This window comes from Orycteropus afer, unplaced genomic scaffold (assembly GCF_000298275.1).
Source record: "Orycteropus afer afer isolate SDZICR_OR568_19922 unplaced genomic scaffold, OryAfe1.0 scaffold00093, whole genome shotgun sequence".
Classification (NCBI taxonomy): domain Eukaryota; kingdom Metazoa; phylum Chordata; class Mammalia; order Tubulidentata; family Orycteropodidae; genus Orycteropus; species Orycteropus afer.
The window spans coordinates 6,267,887-6,273,648 of record NW_006921680.1 but is presented as its reverse complement, the minus strand read 5'-3'; the positions used below and the strand labels follow the sequence as shown (position 1 = coordinate 6,273,648).

The window sequence follows — 5,762 nt, the reverse complement described above, 5'->3', positions numbered from 1 at the left end:
TTTACATACAGCAGTTCACATATACTTTGTCTCATGTCATTGACCACAGTTTACCACAATGCAACAGCTCCCCTCCCACTTCCTCCCCGATTTTTATATGTTTTTATAAAATAATCTTCACTCTTACATTATCATTTAATTTTTTAGAACCTCATATTGTAATCTTTGTCAAAAATAAATGTATAAAGATTAGTACAGGGAACAAACATATGCCATTCTCCTCAACCTGAATCCAATAAATGTCAATATTTTGTCATACTTGCTTCATTAATGTAAAAAAAAGTTTAGCACAACATTATCTCTTTTTAATCTTTAAAGTTATTTCTAAATAAACCAAAAACAAACTCACTGCCGTAGAGTCGGATCTGACTCATAGCGACCCCTCCTTGGGTTTCCGAGGTGGTATCACTACGGAAGTAGATTGCCCAGTGTTCCTTCCGAGGAGTGGCTGGTGCGTTTGAACTGACAGTCTTCTGATTAGCAGTCAAATGCCTTAGGCACTATGCTACCAGAGCTCCCATATTAAACAACTAATTATAATTAATTATAAAAACTTATAATTAATTTCGTATGAGCCTAAGGGCCTACAGAGGGCTAATAAAGATGAACTTAATTGTAAAATATATATCTATGACTTCAGAATTAGAATAATTTGGCCAGAATATCTTGTATGCAACTATCTTTGGAGAAGAGCCTAGAACATTTTTCTAGGTTGGTAGAAATTCAACTCCAAATCTTTAGGTAATTAGAAAGGATTTTTTTTACACAAAATCTTTAATATATACCTTGGTTAATAAAAATTTTATAACAGGAGACTATACTTGCCTGGGAACTCTGGTGGCTTAATGCCTAAGGTATTTGACTGCTAACCAGAAGGCTAGTGGTTCAAACCCACCAGCTACTCCTCGGAAGGAAGATTGGGCAATCTACTTCCTTAGTTACACCGCCTCGGAAACACAAGGAGGGGTCGCTATGAGTTGGATCTGATTCGACGGCAGTGCATTGTTGTTTTGTTGTTATATTTGCCTACATAGGATTAAGAGTAATGACTGGGAACATTTTAGAAATGGAATAGTATTAAGTGTTACTCTCTTTTACATACAGTGTCTTTGGATACTATAAAATATGTAGAACAGAATTTCCATTTGGAAACTCATCCCTGTCTTTTCACTCCACAACCGGCTTCTTGTATCATATTTTCCATATGTGACACTTTAAATAATTAAATACTTAGAGCTTTTTTAGAACTTTACTACATCATCTCCTCCTTGAAAAACAGTTTTTTTTCTCATTAAATTTCAGATGAGAACAAAATTCCATGAATAAGCTTTAAAGTTGATGTTATGCATTGAACTGTCTCCCAAAAATATGTATGTGAATCCTAACTCCTATACCTGTGGATATAATCCTGTTTGCAAATAAGGTTTTTTGGTATGTTAACAAGACCATACAAATATATAATGTGTCCTAAACCCAATTACTTCTGAGATAAAAAGAACAGCTTAGACACAGAGACAAACACATACAGGGGAAGAGAAATGCCATGTGAGAACCAAGGAACTCCTGAGTCAACTGACATGGAAGAAATCAACACGCTGAAGACCCTGATTTGAACTTTCATCCTCCAGAGCTGTGAGAAAATACATTTGTGTTCCTTAAAGCCACTCACTTGTATCTGTGTTATAGCAGCATTAGCTAACTAAGACAGTCAGGCTTGTTTCTATTCCATGAATTCCAACATGTGAGCTAGAGAGACAGGCAAAAACTCAGCTACCTTATATACTTTTCTAAGGTGTCTGGACTTTGCATCAGCAATGGGGAATTGCTGAACAACTTATATTATGGGGTAATATTGGCAGTTTTACATTAAAAAAACCATTTGAACAGTAGTAAAGACGATAAACTGGAAAAAATCAAGGGTGGAAGAAGGGAGATAATTAACATATTATTGCAGTAGACCTGATGGAAGATAACAGAGGCTGAAACTAAGGAAAAGGGAGAAGCCTAAGATGATTCCCAGGTTTTTCACTTGGTTTTGTATATATTTAAGGAAAGTATATATAAAGAAATATCCATTCAATAGGAATTTAGATTTATATAACTACCATGTGTGAGATATATCTGGATTGAAGACAGTGACAGAAGTCATCCATATAATAGTGAAGCCAAGACAGGAGATGAAATCACCCAAAGAAAGAGCGTAAGATGAAAAGATGGTCAAGGAAAGAACTACAAAATATACTAAACTGTAAAGGTTGAGCTGAGAAAAAGAAACTCATTGGAAACCAAGACGGTATAATCAGATTAGTAGGTAGAGAGTCAGAGAAAGTGATGTTAGGGAACCCCAGGAAAAAGAAAATGTCAGTAGTGTCAAAAGTTGCAAAGAGGTTAAGAGAACTGAGAACAAAAAGAATTCACTGGAATTAGCAAGTAGGTGTGCATGGATAATGTTGCCCATGTTGTTTCCTTAGGATGATGACGGCAAAAGCCCAATTGCTTGCAGTGCCCTGAGTGACTGTTAGGTGAAGAAGTAGAGACAATGGATACAAACTAAGTTTTTTAAAAAGGAAATATAATATTAAAGGAGGATTGTTTTTGATATTGGAGAATCTTGGTAGAAGGAGTTGGAAGACAGAAAGAATATGGAAAAGACTGAGGTTGTGGGCATTCCTTACTGAGGAAGTAAATACGATCAAGAGCTCCAGTAAAAAGATTTGCTTTGATTGGTGTTGTGGTTACCTGGTGCCACTCTGACAGGAATATACCACAAATGGGATGGTCTTAACAAACAGGAGTTTATTCTTACAATTTGGAGGTTTTAAGTCCAAGTTCAAAGTGCTAGGTTCTAGGGGCTGGGTGAAAGCCCCTTGACCTTGGGCTTTAGCTCTGCCTCTTGCTCCCAGCCCACTGAAGCTAGAGGCATCTCTTCACTCAGGCAGCTACTGGCTGCTGAGGCTAACAAGCCCAAGGTCAACAAATAACATGGCACAGTCCCAATGTTACCAAATCACATGGCAGACCATTCATTCAAGTCCATTATAAGTCTCAAGGTTGGCAGAGCATGCCAGGCTGCTGAACAATGACACAGCTACATTCAGGGTCCAAGCGTGCCGTAAGCTAGAGACTATCTTCAAGGCTTTCCCTTATATAGAGGAAGCAGACTACATTCCAAAGGCAGCTACTCAGCTGCTTCTGGTAGATTCCACCATGGAGCTGATTACCATGGGGGATACTACATCCAACTGCCCAGCCACTCAACCAGGCCCAGCCAAGTTGACACACAAACTGAACTATCACAATTGGGAAAAAAAAAAAAGACACACTTTGATCACCGACAAATCAAGGGATATAGGGTTGAGTAGGAATCAAGAAAATTACTAGAAACAAAGATGAGAAGTTAAAGTACATGCCTAATTATCTGGATTTTCTCAGAAAAGTATAGGGGCAAGGCCATTTGCTAACAAACAATAAGACAGGGCAAAATTGGCAGGTGTTTGAACAACATGGAAAATGATGGATGATGGAGTTACACAGAGATTAGATAAAGAACAAGATAGTCAAAATGTACAAAACATAGACATTTGAATTTCTCTATCACTATTTGTGTCTTGATGGAGAGGCCAAGTAAGTTGGCCAAGTAAGTATGACGAGAGGCATAGCACATCAAGAGAGCCAGGAAGTAGAGGAGGCTGGTATGAAGTGACAGAAGAGATGCACCAAGAGGTCTGAAAAGAAAGGCAGTATCAAAGGAAGTGACAGAATGAGAGGAAAGGATGAGAGAAGAGATGGAGGACTTGATGAGGGAGCAGGAGAGAATGGAAGATATGAAGAAGGACATGTAATATAGATTATGACTACTTTTCCACCAACCTCTTGGAGACCTTTGTACAAATCCTCATTTGTCCAGTTACCTAGGGGCCACCTAATTTCTCCATCAATGAATACTTTGCCTAGAATGTCCCTCTCTGTCATGTTCAGCTAGTGTCATAGATTTTTCTACCTCAAAACCTTTTCTAATAAGTCTTTCCTGACGACCTTATCTAAAATACATGCTTCTCACTTCCCCATCTCTCTCTATTCCCTTATTTTCATTTTTTTTTATAGACATTTACCTTCCATTCTTTTCCATTTACTTTTTGTTGTCTGTCCTCTGCTCTAAGGGTAAAGTCACTGATGATTAGTTAGAGGCAGCACATGGACAAGTACAGGAGCAGCAGAGACAGACAGCCTGGGTTTCTACCCTGAGTGTGTAATGTCTGCCAACTTATTTAGGCTTTCTCATTTGTAAACTGGAGATAATGATAAGAATCACCTCACTAGGCAGTGTGAGCATTAAGTGAGATTGCATATAAAGGACTTATCAAAGTTCCTAGTACATAGGAAGGGTACTAGGTACCCTTCATAGGTAAGGTATCATTTGTATCATAGCAACCACTGCAAATAGTTCTTAATAAAGTCTCTGACTATCTCAAAACTGACATGCAATTCCTAATACCTCTAAATGGCTGCCTAGTTAGTTTTATCCTCAACATCAGAAGGAAAAAAAGAGGAAGGTATAATAATAACGGAATGGTTATTTGGTGCTAAAATTTCTTAAACTACAAACCACAGACAACACAATGCTTGCCAGAACATTTCTGCCAGTACCTAAGCTCTTTTACCCTTCTGGCAGTTTCTCAGTCCTACTGGTAACAGTAAGGTTATTTGGCTATAAGAAATGTTATGGCAGATGTTTATGGTCTCAGAGGGGGTGGGATCTTTATGAGCATTTAATTCCACAGCAAGATCCCAAATTAGTTTCATTATTCTGGAGAGTATAAGAGGGTGAAAATTGGCCCACAAACCTCAATGGGGGAATGGAATTATGAGCTAGCTATTAGATAACCTCTAATGATGTTTTGATATACACTTAAAAGAGGAGATGCTCTAAATAATTCATAGTGGAGAGTGAAGTACCATCATATGAGCCATAGAATTATATTTTCCACAAGTTATAAAGGGATTTTGATGTAGCAAATCTAAACATTCCTTTAAAAAGAAATAATTGTCTGCAGGTAGAAGCAGACTACATTTTCTTCACATTCCCAAATCAGCACACTTTAAAGATGGCTTTGCTTAAGAGTAAAAAAGTTGCGTTTGGGATAATTTCTTGCCTCCGTCCATCCTCCAGCATTAACTAATGGGTGCCCCGTCCCTTTCAACAATGTCATACTGGCCCTGGACTGATAACTCAACCCCATTTCAGCACTCCACATTCATTGTCTTTTGGTTCTCTGATCCATAATTATGCTGCCCTCTTTCTTTTTTCCTTACCCAAAGTGATTGGCTGCTTGGGCTTATGTAGTCAGCTGCTAGGAAGAAATAAATTAATGCACATCAAAAGTGAGAACAACTGATAAGTTTAAAAAAACAACAACAGCTGGGTTTTATGCTTCTCTTGTGCCACCCTGCTTTTGGCTGTCCTCCCAGGAGAACTGTGTCTTATAAAAGGATGCTAATGGAATAAACCTCTACAATGGAACTGAGGCAGCCAAGAATCTATCTTCCAAGGCAATGGAGTGGGCAGGCCAGATTTCTTATTGTGGTATAGTAAATTACTTTGTGTGGCTTTTCTACCCATAAGTCTTTGTAAACTCCAAGGTGGGATTTGCTATGAGCAACTGAGGAGCTCCTGATTGCTGAAGGTGTCCACCTGGAGTATTTCTGTTGGGAGAGGCACAAAACAATGTTCTGGGAGGTGCCCACTCTCTCTCAGGTGCTTA

General features: G+C 38.4%; 1 protein-coding gene across 1 annotated transcript in view; it reads right to left on the bottom strand.

The window, feature by feature from the left end:
- KIAA0825 (KIAA0825 ortholog) overlaps positions 1 to 5,762 on the bottom strand; it is a 653,154-nt gene that overhangs the window by 493,428 nt on the left and 153,964 nt on the right. The window lies entirely within an intron of this gene.